At 37.9% G+C, this 14,807-nt stretch overlaps 1 protein-coding gene across 1 annotated transcript in view; it reads left to right on the forward strand.

Moving 5' to 3' along the window:
- LOC128865001 (muscle M-line assembly protein unc-89-like) overlaps window positions 1-14,807 on the forward strand; it is a 230,189-nt gene that overhangs the window by 130,463 nt on the left and 84,919 nt on the right. The window lies entirely within an intron of this gene.

The raw sequence follows: 14,807 nt of genomic DNA on the forward strand, positions 1-14,807 counted from the left end.
TCTGCTGGGCACCTGGGTCCGGCCTTTTCTCGTCCTGCTTTAGGATCCTTAGCTAAAAGGTTCTATTCATAAATCGATAGAAAATTTAATTTTAGGAAGCTACCTGGAAACTGAAGTCGTTCCCTAAGTCCAAAGTCACGTCCAAAGTCGAAAAGGTATGGCTAGACCCAGATGCCCAACGGAGGGTTAACTGTGGTTGTATCTCTCGAAAAGGGTGTAGGCCGCCGGTTCTTTGTGATACCATTAGTTTAGGTTCAAGTGCCACCCCTAATTCGCAACGTGGTGAAACCACTTTCTCTCTAAAATGTGAAGAAAAGCTGTGGATGCCTGCGTATTTGAAATCTTCCACATGTACAAAGAAGTATGACTTTAGATCAGGCGTCTTTGAATTGTCTGAGAAGCGTCCGTTGGACTGTTTAAGAAAAAGATGCTGCTGAAGATTTTGGACTTTTGCACGTTTGTGACAGCAAGTATCGCAGGGGCTGGAACAATGAGCTGTACGAGCTTTGCGACGACATAAACATAGCATAGGATGCAGTGGCTTTGTTGGATGGGTCATGTCGTCCGAATGGAAACGAACGCTCCGGCTCTGAAAATATTCGATGCAGTACCAGCTGGTGGTGGCAGAAGAAGAGGAAGGCCTCACCTGCGTTGGAAAGATCAGACAGAGAAGGACTTGTCTTCCTTCAATCGGTGTTTCCAAGTGGCGCCGGTTGGCACGAGGAAGAAACGCGCTTTGTTAAACTTGAGCAGTTATCGCGCCAATCAAGTAGAAGAAGAAGATAAGATTAGACAGCCATATCGCGTTCAGGCTAGAGTGGGACAGTGGCAGCGGAAGTATTCAATGCTCTCCACCTCCTCTTCATTCCTGCAGCTGTGGCAGAAGTTATTCGAGGGAAACCGCAGTCGTTTCCCATGAGTTCCTATTAAGTGCTACTGGAAGGCTGGTCTAGATTAATGCGGAATCTAGTGCTGTGACCATTCCTTCTAGACCAGACCTGTCTAGTTATCTCCCAAGTGGGCTCAGTGGTCCATATACTATTGGCTTGCGTGAAATATAGAGCAACCTGATCTAGAGCTGCCTGATTTAGAATCAGTTACCTTCCTAGCCAGTTCATCCGCAGTACAATCTGGTTCCCCTTGTGATACCACCGGAATTAATCTTACTCTACTTGATCCTCTCTAAACTATTGTGTGACTTTTAAAAAGCTGACTATACTAGCTGGTTTGAGGTTCGCAACATCCGCAATGTTGTCCAGAAAAGCGGGACCGACCGTCTTCTATAGAGAGCCATGCACCCGCAGGGAAGGTGTTCGACGGTCTCTTCCTCTTCTATATACTGGCAGCCTCTACAATAGTCATTGGATGGTGCCCCTAATCTACCGGCATATCGTCCTATTAAACTGTGACCTAATAGGGCACGTACTACGATTCTTAGATCCCTCCTACTGAACTTAAATAGACTCTTAGACATATCTCGCGTTCCATTCGGACAACGTTTGTCTACTGACAGCGCAGGAGTTCAACTATATCCAGATGGAATTAGCAACGCTAATGGTGTGTCTGTCTATTTGAAGTTTACATTTTGCCTTGTGCTGACGTCAATCTTATTCTGACTTTCACCTGGCATCTAGAGTGGATTAGTAGAAAAATACTGTGCAAAACGAGTGTTTGCACGATTTCAGACCTGCCTGACTATCGGAGTACATGGAGTGACTTTAAACTTCGTTATGCGTTTTTGCAAAAAGTGGATAAGCACACTTTTATTTCTTTTAGGTTGTTTGGATCACAATTTTACTTCCTTATTCTTCGCTGTTGCCTTTTCTCATACCTTCCCTTTTGCTTTTTCATCAAGTATAAAATTAAAACCTGAAATTCTTTTTGATCTATTGCTTTGAAAATAACAAAAGTAGCGTCACTCTTAGCGCAATAACTCACGAACTAAGGAATATCATGAAATTTGTATCAGCTGTCATTTTAAGGTTAGTACTAACTGAAAAAGAGGTGAATGCAATAAAACTAGTGCAATCTATGTGTTAGGCCCGGGACTTTTCAGTCCATGTGTTATATTGCAGAAGTTGCTTTTCAAGCTCAGATTTTTAAACGAATATGACTCGTTACGAAGACGACACATTAAACAAGCGACATTTCATAAAACTAAATCTCACATTCGGCAACTTTGTCCGTTGCTCTCGCTTTTTTCTCCTACCTCCATCAACAAGAAATGTTCAACACAATTTTCGGCGATTTTTCATTTGTTTGTTAACGCAACGCAATGGTTGAGAGTGGCGCAAAAGTGTGCACTCTTGCGTAGCCACAATGAAAAAGTGAAACATGTAACAACAACACTTTCGAAAACAGTAACTTAAATAAAAATGTGGAAAAAGGCTCAACACAAAATTGCTACATCAACCGAAAACAGTCCTTAACGTGCGTTATATGTCGAATGAGAAGGCGAGAGCGTGGAATTGGAAGAAGGAAGAGCAAGCAAATCGATGCGAACCCATCGATCAAGTGGCGGTGATGGACACACGCGAATTGAACTTTGCTACAACCCAATTTCAGTTGGTGGATATGAAGGACTCAGGGTCAAAGTACAACCAGAAATACAGCGTAGCAAATGTAGTTAACACATACAACCACACAAGCATACACACGCACACATAGCTAAGCTTAGCTCTGCATGTATGTGAGTTTTAGTGAAGAAACTACATATTAAAATTGCTGTTATTGGTGGTGTTATTAGTACTAGTGCGGCATATGTGTGTGTGTGTGCAATTTGCTGTATTGTTGTTGTTCATAGAAATACTCGTAGCACATTTTTAACGCTTTCACTTTTGTCCCATCTCCACCTCTCATCGCGAGCAAAGATTATGAGCAAAGCCAGGCATTAAGGTGAAAATGTAAATGTAAAAATGGTTATCAGCAAAATTATCGCCTTACCAGCAGCAAGCGAGCTAGCTACTGCACGCTACACCCATACACCCATACAACACCTGCGCCACATCACTCCACTTGGCTCCACTTTTCCTGCTAATGTGCTCGTGTCCTTTGAATTTGCCTTCTGTATAACTTAGTTGGCGCATTTGTTTGTGTTGTTTGTGTCGCTGTGTCGCTGTCGGTCGCAAATGACTCTGTTTTTGGCGATTTGGCGAGGAGTGGCGAGTCAATGAGCCACAAACACGCCACGCCACAACAACCACATCGACTGCGGTGGTTTCGAGGAGCTGTTCATTGCGGTCGCTGAACACTCACACGCATTCACACACTTGCAAACTCACATAACCACACTATAGTTGCCTAAATTGCATGCCGGTTTATGTACCTGTCCATATGCGCGCGTGCGTGCGTGTGTGCATGTGCTCCATTATTAATTGCTATGATGGCTTTTGCTCTGGTTTAGGTCATGTACCGGGCCAACTTAACCTTTTTATTTGCGCTGTGGCAGCAATTTAGATAGGACATTAGCATTTTGTGATAATGCGATAGATAGGTGCACCGCCCAAAGGTGCGTATTAACCACTTCATAGCCATGGCTCGTTCACGTTCGGCGGAAGCGTGTAGTTGTTGGAGGCAAGTGGAATTCATGGCGGTGCTTTGGAAAGGGCAGGAGTCCCAATTTCACCGTGAAAAACTGTTAAAGTACATTGATTAGATGGCTATGATATGTTTCGATATTTAAAGGTTTAACGAAATTTATTCATTATGGTACTTAGCTGTGAAGCGTAGCTTGTGCATGAAGATTAAACGGATTGGCATGTGAAATAAGGAAAGAATACTTCCAAATAAGCCTGGGTATACAGGGTGATGAGAGTGGTATAAAAAGGGAAGCCCGAAATAAAGAAAACTAGCGTCATGAAGTGAAAGCTTGGTGACATTCGGTTCAGTGGAAGCGAAGTTATTGCACCTAAAGTGTCAGTGCGTTGGTGGCATCGGTACAAAATTGAGTTTCGCATAAGGAGTTAATATTAAATTTTGTTTTAAAATCGGTAAAATGTTTATCGAAACATTTGAATTGACGAAAAAAGTGTATCTCATGCCAGAGTTCATGAGTGGTTCACACGTTTCAGAGATGGTTGTGAGAACACGGGCTGCCCAAAATCAGTAATCACCGAAAACTCCATCGAAATTCTTCGTAAATTTATCAAAAAATGAACCGAAATCATCGTTGAAATTCATGTTGAGTCGGAGTTGAATATCTCCAATACATCGATTTATCGCGTTTTAACTGATCATTTGGGCTTACGAAAAGTGTGTGCACGTTTCAATCCGCACAAGTTAACTAAGGACCAAAAATTCCTCAGAATTCTACATTCGCAATACCTCATTAAAGAAGCGAGAAAATACGAGAACTGCCTTTACAACATTGCAACTGGTGATAAAACGTGGTGTTTCCAACATGAACCTAAAACTGAGCGTCAAGGTGCCGCATGGAAGGCCCCAGATGAGCCACAACCCAAACAATCCCGTTTAGAAAATTCAAAAACCATGCCTATGCTCATTTGTTTTACGATTCCAAGGGAATTATCCACGAGGAGTTCATGCCAACGGGCCAAACTGTCAATGCAATTCCCTATCCTGGCATTTCGAAGCGTTTGTTGCATCGCATTCGTCGAATTCGCCCTGAATACCGCGAAGGAGGAAGCTGGCGCTTATTGCATGATAATGCACCATCTCATCGATCCACTCTTGTGGCTGATTTTTTGACTAGCAATCGCATTTTAACCATCAATCACTCACCGTATTCGCCTGATTTGGCTTCCTGTGACTTCTACCTATTTGGAAAATTGCAATTGGACATGAAAGGAAAACGTTTTGCGTCCGTAGAGGCCATCCAAAAGGCTCGTACCGACATTCTAAAGGGCATTCCGGTCAATGACCTGACACACTCTTTCAAAAAGCTTTTAGATCCCACAAAAGAGTGTATCGAGGCCAGAGGGGACTATTTTAAATAAATAAATAAACTCGAAGTTATCAAAATAAAGCTCCTGTCGTTTCTATTTTAGCTCAGTCTTGTTTATTTTGGACTTCACCTTGTATATTAAACAAACAAAAAAAGTTAAAGAGACACCTCGCACAGGCAAGCCCGTCGTCGAATATGTCGATAAAATCACAGAAACAATTGAAGTTGAGTGGCATTTTAGTAGTCGTAGCATCGCCAAGGAGCTAAAGATCGACCATAAAACAGTTTTAAAACATTTGCGCAAAGCTGGATTAAAAAATAAGCAGAATGTTTGGGAACCACACCAATTAACACCAAGAATCATGGTGAATCGAATTTCCAGCTGCGAATCCTTGGCCCAACCCTATGAAATCGACCCATATCTCAAACTAATATTGACTGGGATAAGGAATGGGTAACATACGACAATATTGGGCGAAAACGGTCGTGGCGAAGCGTGATAAAACAGTCCAAACGGTGGCCAAACCAGAACTAACGGCCAAGAAGGTTCTACTGGTGGGACTTAAAAGGAATCATTTACTAAGAGTTGACTCCGTATGCCAAACATTAAACTCAGATCTCTACTGTCAACAACTGGACCGTTTGAAGCTAGCGATTGACCAGAAACGGGCAGAATTGGCCAACTGAAGAGGTGTTGTGTTCCATTAGGACAACGCAAGGCCACAAACTCGTTGCCTATAACCTGCTTATTAGCGAAAGTCCCATTAAATTAGATTCTACCGTGTGGGAGATTAAAGAATACAAACAGAGAAGACACAGTTGTTCGGTTAAAATTTCATATTTTGTTGGAGGGGCATGATGCACAATTTTTTTTTTTTTTTGTTTTTTTTTTTTTGTGTTTTGGGTTGTTTTTTTTGTATTTTTTTTTTTTGCATATTGTTTTTGTATTGTATTTTTTGAATTTTTTTTCTTATTTTTGATTTTTTTTTTGTTTGAAACTAAAAAGACAGCTGCAGCTGTGAAACATAAACGCAATAGCAAGGATTTTCATCACTCAAAATATTTTCGTTTTTTTTATTTTAGTAAAAATGTTATTCAAAATTAAAATTGGTTGATTACTTTCGCGCAACCTTTCATGTTGCTAATTATTAATTAAATTTGTTTTTACTTCATTCTTGCACTACAAATCTTACACTAGACTATTTTGAAGCAAACGAACGGGAAAGAAATACAAAAGTTGAATAAATAGACAATTTTTTTTTATAAAAATTTTAAACTGAAAAAATTTATATTTACTAGAAACTAAAAATTAGGTTTGCCACAATTTTTGTTAGTAAAAGATTGAGCGCAGTTGCCATGAGGCTAAAAAATATAATTACAAAAAATCTTAAATTGCAATTCCTCGAAGTGCTCCGAAATACTCGTAATTTCGAACATGTTAGTGCAAACTCCAGCCTTTCTTGTTCTTCTCTTTAAAAGTTTTACTATTTTTCATTCACAATAGATACTAACTGCCATTTTTCGGCAATGTTGCCATCGAAAATTCCCCTAATTCATTTCAATTAGGTCTTAATTCCCGAGATAATTTCGAATTTATTCGTTAATCCCGATTACGCTATAAGACTAATAAAAAAAAAATCTCTTCCAAATTCATAGTCCTAAATTAGTTTAATTGCTTTTAGAACATTTTAGCGATTAACCTCTTAAGCGCCACCTTCGTGATAAACAAATTTTTAAATACAAAACCTCGATTCAATTTAGCATTAAATTTATTGCAATTCAATTCAAAATAATTCCATACAAAACAACATTGTTTTTAAAGTTGAAATACATATATATGTACGTATGTGTGAGTGTCAAACAAAATGATTTTCACCCGCTTGCAGCCTTTCAGAAGACTTAATCCCCTTAATACGCATTAAATCATGTAATGCATGTAACGGTTTACCCCTCCATTCAGTTCGAATAAAATACAAAAGCTCAGAAATTTGATAGCATTACAATTGAAAAGCTCTCGGGCCATTTTAAAGCGTGAAAAGGGTGAAAATTGTACATGCAAATATTAGGTGAAGCAGAAAGTTCTGAATGTTTTTTGCTTTATTTCGGTTATGACATTAACATAGCTATGAGGCATTGATTTCAAAAAATGTTCCGACTAATCCTGGGCAATGGAATAAGTGCTCATATTCTATCGTTGGACTCGGCGATTTCCATGATATTTCCATCGATTGATCGACCAGAGCATGCCACATCTGCGACGTTCTTACTATCAATAAGGGGGAGGCATTTGCACCAACAGTTCAGTATTGGATGTATAAACCACATACATTTGTTTGGTAGCCTGCTCCGACTCTGCTCCTACTCTTCAGCTTGGTCGTAGTGGTACTGAAAAATGTTTAGAATTTTCTCTTTTCCACCTGCATTTTGGAAAGCGTAAGTCTCAACTGGCTTCACCAAACACCAAACTGTCAAGAACTTTTCTAAATCGCCTTACGGTATAGCTTGAATCAAAGTGAGATTTGGCTCACTAACTAAGATATTCAGAACTTTTTACTACACCTAATATATTATCAGTTACAATGTAATTTACTTAAATGCTTAGAAAAATTAAATCTAAATAAATGGCTGCAATATTTAGGTAAAATAGGAGTTTTGTTATTAAATTGTTTTTGATTGAAATTTTTGTTCTTCACCCATCTTATAGTAAATCATTTCAAGAATGTTGTGTCAAAATTTTAAGTGGATCGGAGCAGAACTCTCAAAGTTATAGCCTTTGTAGGCACTCTACCCCGAATGCGGAGCATCGATAGATGCTTGGCAATTCCCAAGGGCTCGGCTGTCTGCGAGCAGGTATGAAACGTAGCTGCTCTGAAACCTTTTTGATCCATTGTTATACTTCTAGAAATTTTTTTTATATTCAAAAAAAAAGATCTGAAGCGTAGAATGTACAGTTTGCGTATGTATTCGAGAGAAAAATAAGCTTCAGTTCGCTGTCTCACGTTAAACCGAGCAGTTGCCCTGCCGCTATTCTGTTTTGAGTGATCTTGTAAATTTTAATAAACATGCCACGAGTTTCCAAAGTTTCACGACGCTATCTACAAGTCACTAAAGCCCGTTTATACCTAAAAAATAAAGTAATACCTTCGTGTAAGAGAAAGAAAAATGATTTGAATTCAAGTAGTGCGTCATCTAAAAAAATCAAAATAAATACTATTAAAAACGTACCAGAAGATACTGAAAAACATAATCGCATTATTGATTTTCTACTCGTTTTCAACTCAATTTCGACATTAGTTAAATGTGTTAAGTGTGACGGAGAAATTGATTTTAAGTGTTGCAATAAAGAAGGACTTGGTTTTCAAATTCAAGTGAAATGTGCTAACTGTCAACCGCAATATGTGCCATCGAGCGAAAAAGTCAGTCGTACTTACGAAGTAAATACTCGCTTTATTTCTGTTGGGTTCGTCTTGGGTTATGACGGATGTAACAAGTTCTGCGGATTAATGGATATTTTAAGCAACTTTATGAGCAAAACCAGTTATATGCGAAAAATGTGTGCATCCATCAAAGTTACTGGCGAACAATTTTTTCTTGCTGCTGCTACTGAAGAGAAGAAGGACACTTTGAAAAACAGTAATACAGACATTTTAACAGCTTCTGGAGACGGCACCTGGATGAAGCAAGGGTATTCTTCAATGTTTGGTGTTACGAGTTTAATTGGTTACGAGACAGGAAAAGTAATTGACATTTTTACTAGCAGTTTGCACTGTCAATTATGTAAAACTTGGGATTCAAAATTGAACACAGAAGAATTTAAAGAATGGTATGAAAAACATATAGAGCAAGGAGAATGCCAAGCAAATCATACATGACCTTCCGGAAATATGGAAGTAGGTGCTGTGATCGAAATGTTTTGCCGCTCCGAAGAAAAATATGGCGCAAAAATTGGTAATTACGTCGGAGATGGCGACTCGAAAACCTTTGGGAATTTAGTAAAAACAAAGCCTTACGGTGAAAATTTTATTATTCAAAAGAAAGAGTGCATTGGGCACATACAGAAACGAATGGGTTCCCGTCTGCGAGAGCTGGTCAAAAACTCCGTAGAGGAAAAGGTTATAAAATCAGGAAAAAGTGCTGGTCAAAAACGTAGAAGCAAAGTGCTAGGTGGAAAAGGTAAACTAACAGGCAAAGTGATAGATAATTTAAGTCGCTACTACGGCTCTGCAATTCGAAACAATTGCGAGTCGGTGGAGAAAATGAAAACTGCCGTCTGGGCGACTTTTTATCACCAACAGTCGACAGACGAAAAACCGCAGCACGATAAATGCATGACCGGCGAAAACTCATGGTGTCCCTACCAAAGGGCTAAAGCAGCAGGAACCATTCAAGATTACAATTACAGCAATAAAGCCAATATACGAAGATTTAAGCAAAGACGAACTTCTAGAAAGGTGTGTCGGAGGCTTTACGCAAAATGCGAATGAAAGCTTAAATCAACTTATATGGAGTATCGCACCGAAAAAACTGTCAGGAAGTAAAAACATTGTCGAGTTTGCAGCTTATGTTGCAGCCTGTACCTTCAACGAAGGTGCTGGTGCAATATTAGCATTTTTAAGCAACATGGAAATCAGCCTTGGACCAAGTGCTCACGAGTACGCTCGAGATCAAGATTTTCATCGCGTTGCCAGGGCTGATAAACAAGCTGAACAGCAGAGCTGAACAGCAAAAAAAAGTAGCAGAGGACAATGACATTGCTGCAGGGAATGTCCTTTATGGAGCTGGAATCGATGATTCCGTTTAAGGTACGAGAAAAAAAATGTTTTCTTTAGTTTTTCAGTCATTTTTTCAAACGCGTTTTTCCCGAAACGACTTCTTAAAAGTCGGTGCCAATCACAACTCCGAAACTATTCAACCGATTCTTTTCAAATTTGGCACACGTTTTCTAAATCAAAAATACCCCCCCCCCCACTGTTTTTTTTTTTATTTTTTTTTTTAAGGTTGCTTTTCACTTACAAATATGGCGAAATTGAGCATTACGTCATACTTTAACTGAAAAATTCGACTTTTTTAGTTTCAGATGATTCTACGACGAATGCCGATTGGCACCGCAGAGCACCTCTCGAAAAACATATCTCCAAAAAAACTCTGTCATGGGCTTATTTGTCAATATTTTATTATTAATATTTTTTAAAAACTTATTGAAAAGATGTACAATAACATGCAACTGATTTTATTAAAGTATCTTAAGCCATATTTCTGTAAAAAAATCAAAAAAAAAGTGTTTTTTTTAGCGCTAAACCCTACCACCCCCTTAAATCACGAAGATAATTGATTTTCTTAGATATGCACGAGAAATGCTTAAGGGGTTATATACCTTGTGGTCCGGTGAAATTAGCGAAAGTTGGGTTTTTTTTTAAGATATGTAGCAATAATTTTATTGTATAAAAGTTTTTATTATTGGATATTACAATGTTTAAAGAAAAAAAAAAGGCTTTGTTTGTGTAAAAATATTTAAAAATGGCGGAGTTATGGCGTTTTCCCCCAAGACCCTTTTTTTGGAAGAGGCTTGCGGTGGACGCGATTCAAGTCCACCAAGTCAACTGAAATCAAAAAATCGAAAAGATTTCATTAGTATAGGGTTATATCTTCTTAGTGAACGATCAATATATTAAATATTTTGATTTTTGTGAAAATAGGAACATGTTTTTAAAAAACTCCACTTCTACAGTCCTAAAATTGGCATTAAAAAATTCATATCTGCAAAATAAAAATTTATACATAAAAAGTTGATCGTTCACTAAGAGGCGACATCAATTACGAACAATTTAAAAAAAAAATTATAAAAATCGGTTGAATACTTTTTTTGCAATCGCGTCCACCGCAAAAGCATTTTTGGAAAAACACGTTTTTGAGATAATCGCGTTTAAAGTTTCAAGCGCCGCATGAGGCCGTACGCTCAGGACGTGACGACGCACAATTTAAAACGCTGTAACTTTCGATCTATTGCTCAGATCTCTATGAAATTTTTGGAAAATGTTCTCAAGGGATTGTACTTTACGATAAAGAAATAAAATTTATTTTGATTTTTTTGAAAAACACAAGGTATATAACCCCTTAATAGAGTAGCTACGACTCACTGAACTCACATTTAAGTGATACAAAAATTTGAACAAAAAAAAAATTCTGGAAATTCAGAAAGAAATAAAGAATAAAATAAAGAGGAACAAATTAAAGGATTTTTACAAACAAAACTTTTGCTTTCGATGCCGCGGAGAATATCTCAACAATTCCTTCTATCTACATCCCCCGAAATTATTATAAAGGTTCCACATATTGACAAGTTTTTTCTATTTACCTATCTATTTTTAATTTCAATTATTATTATTTTTTTTAATAAAAATATAACAACAACGATACTAATTCATGATTCAAACTCTATTTTGGAAAATAAAAATAAAAAAATAATAAAAAAAAATTATAAAAAGTATATAAAAAATTTATTTCTGCATTACCCAGCTGCAAAAGTACAAGCTAACAAAGCAAAAAAGGTGGTATACAGTTGGTTAAGAGAAAATCCCGAATCGAAATACCATAACTTATTGCTAGCTATTAATAATGTGGTTGCTGGCAATATAAATATGACCAAATAATGAAACTTGGAAAATCCATCTACTGAGAAAATAATGGATTTCTTTTCCCCCAAAAATGCGACAATTTTCATCGATATTTTATTGTAATTAGAATTTTTGTTTTGTTTTTTTTAAGTTGGGCAAGTAAGTTTTGTAGCCCATTAAATTTAATAGAACAAAGTACCACTTCGAAGTCGCTCAAGATTTTCGTTGATTTTTGATAATTTTTTTGGCTGACGACATTTCGCATTTTCTCGGTATAAAAAAAGTCAGTTATATGGCATGCATCAACCTTTCACATAAATCAAGAGTTTCGTTAATACTTCACACGCAGTTGCTTTTATGCTATTTCGGCATCGATCCGCTCTTTTAGGAAAACAACCAAGCCTCTAAAGCGCAGCCAACATAAATCAAAATATGTACTTAATCTAACCTCATCTAAAACTAGACGATAGACTAATAATTCCATAAATTGAAGTATAAAGCAGAAATCATACAAAAGCTAATAAATTAGCTTGGCCACTTAAAAATTTGTTAAAATATTATATTTACATATCTGTAATACCGGTAATAGGTGAGCATAACTTAACAGCTCCTAACTTTACATACAACACCACCAAGCGTGCGCTCGCTCACTCTGCTAATGAGGCCTCTGAATGGCTGTTAAAAATCGAGCTGTTAATGAAATTTCATGAACATGCATTAACTGCTAAAAATGAAGCTGTTATAATACAACTTTTAAAGTACAGCATTAAAAATTCAATTTGATGTAATTTCATTAACATTCTCTGCCAATACTCTTTGCAAGCTACAGTTTAACATCTGCACTCCAACATATATACTTTGCCACGAAAAGTAGGCTTCAAAAGCTGTAATTTAACAGCTTTATTTTTAGCAGTTCATGCATGTTCATGAAATTTCATTAACATTATCTGGTATTGACTTTATGCATGAAACATTGCGGTAAATACATCAGCTCAGTTGATGTTAGACTCACTTTAGGATAATCGGAGTCGAATTTCGACTCTACAACAGACATTTCCAGAAACGAAACATTTCGGTTAACACATCTGCTCAGCTAATGTTATCCTTTAACTTTAACTGAACTTGAAAAAATTCAGGGAGTCTTTCAGGTCTAGAGCAATCATTTCCACCGGCAGTTAGTATTACTCTGGAAAGCTTTTAGCTATTTTTTCTTAGCGACAACATCACATAAATGCTACGTATCTGCAATTTTTATCAAAGAATTTGTTGGTTTTGAGTATACTTATTTTCAATTCTGATACTAACCTAATGTAAGTAATGATAAAAGACAAAAATATTACTCTCAAAACAACACCAAAAAAATATTTGTCTTTAGAAAAAAAAAGAAAGAAACAAAACAAAAATGTGTCTTTCCGCAAAAAAATAGACAAACACCAACTCCCAACTACCTCTCTTCCATTGCCCACCGCGGTAGGCTACACAAATTCACTGTATCTCTTTCCTGCCGGCATTGAATGCCACTTGCTGCCGTCACTGATAGCATTGACTGAAATATCAGCTACATTTATCACGCATTTACAGTGGCATCCTAGCGAGCGTTGTACCGCGCAGCCCTGACAACCACCACATAAAAATGGCACATTTTCACTAGAAAAATGCAGGCAACTCTCAACTTTGTAAGGGCTGAGCACCAGGGAATATCAGCGTACACTACATTTACATTTATCAACTGCGCAGTGGCGCAACGCGGCATGGTGCGGTGCGGTGCCACATGACACAGTAGAGGCTGAGATCAAACTATTATAATATATAAAGTAAGTATGTACGCTTCTCCCCACCGACGGCAATGCATAAATGTGACACAGACCTCAATAAAAATGCTTTTACTACTTACATTTAGTTTTTTGATATTTTCCAGGCGCGTTTTTCCTCTTGTTTTTTGTACCAATAGACACCTAAACTTAGATATTTTACCATTTTATCGAATTTTTTTTTTCACACGCGCAAATCGATAGCATTGAAAGCGAATTGTGCGCGCTGATAGTTATTTAGAACTGCCAAGCTACGTTGCTTTGAATTGCTTTGGAAAAGACAAAAAAGCTAGAAACGAGAACAAGTGCCATCGATTCTTTATTGCTTTTGCACTCTCAGCCGATTGAACTCACGGCAAATAAATCTAAAAATGAAATAAATGGCAAATGAAATAATAAGAAAAAGCAGTGTAGTAAGCGCTAAAACAAACATAAAAGTAAATGAAATATCAAAAACGCCTACTGCAGCGTTGCAGGTTGCACAGATTGCATAGCTCGTCGTCAACAAAAAAAAAGAAAGGAATATGCCATCGCTGTCCATTTTGGGTGCCACAGCAGCGCAAACACAAAATGCAGGCCAAGAGGCGGCTGGCTAGCAGCTATAGCAGCCGCTGTCCTTTTATACCAGCAAGTGGGCGCCATGTGCGCGTGTATGTGTGCATTCGGATGGACAATGAAAGGCGCGCCGTGTCGTATAGAATATTTTCAACGGACGTGTGCTCTTTTGTATGCCGACTACCTAACCTAGTTTGGTGGCGCGTCAGCTGTTGCCGCGCAGCGCGTTTGTTTGCATTAACGCAAAAAAATACCTGAGCCTCTTTTATGCTTGCATGCATGTGTGTGAGTGTGTTAGTGCGCGCCCAGCTTTGTTTGGGAATTTGTATGTGCTGTGGCTGTACATTTTGCGCGCAGCATTAATTTTGCGCTTTTTTGCGCATAAATGTTGCATGCTGGTGTAACGCCGCGCCGTGGCAACACTGGGGAGTTGTGCTCTTACATAGTTTGCGCCTCTGCTGGTATTAGTGTGTAAATAGAGCGCGTTTTTTTCATGGCTCAAAAATATATGGTTTGTTTGTATTTAAAAAGTGGAATGTTTTTTTTTATTTGCATTTCTGTTTGTTTTGTTTTTGTTTTTTTTTTTTTTGTTTTGTTCTGCGTTTGCAGCTGTTGCTCGCTCGTTGGCGCTGCTAGTGTTACATTTTTTTTTAATTTTTTCAATGTATTTTTTTTTTTTTGTTTTTGTTGTGTTTCACTTTTCCTTTTCTTTTTGGCTGGCCTGCTGATAAATCTTCATTTTTTGCCGCCTTTATTGCATAACAACAAAAACTACGCTGTTCAGATACCACTGCGCCCATCAAACAGCCAACTGCTTTGCAATCAGCTGAGGTTGTTAGCTTTTCGGTTTTTGTGGGTGGTTAAAATCCGCTTAATGCGCGGTCGCGCTGCTTGCTGCATCTCTGTTAACGGTGCATAGTTGCG

The sequence above is a fragment of the Anastrepha ludens genome, chromosome 5 (assembly GCF_028408465.1).
Source record: "Anastrepha ludens isolate Willacy chromosome 5, idAnaLude1.1, whole genome shotgun sequence".
NCBI classification, from domain to species: domain Eukaryota; kingdom Metazoa; phylum Arthropoda; class Insecta; order Diptera; family Tephritidae; genus Anastrepha; species Anastrepha ludens.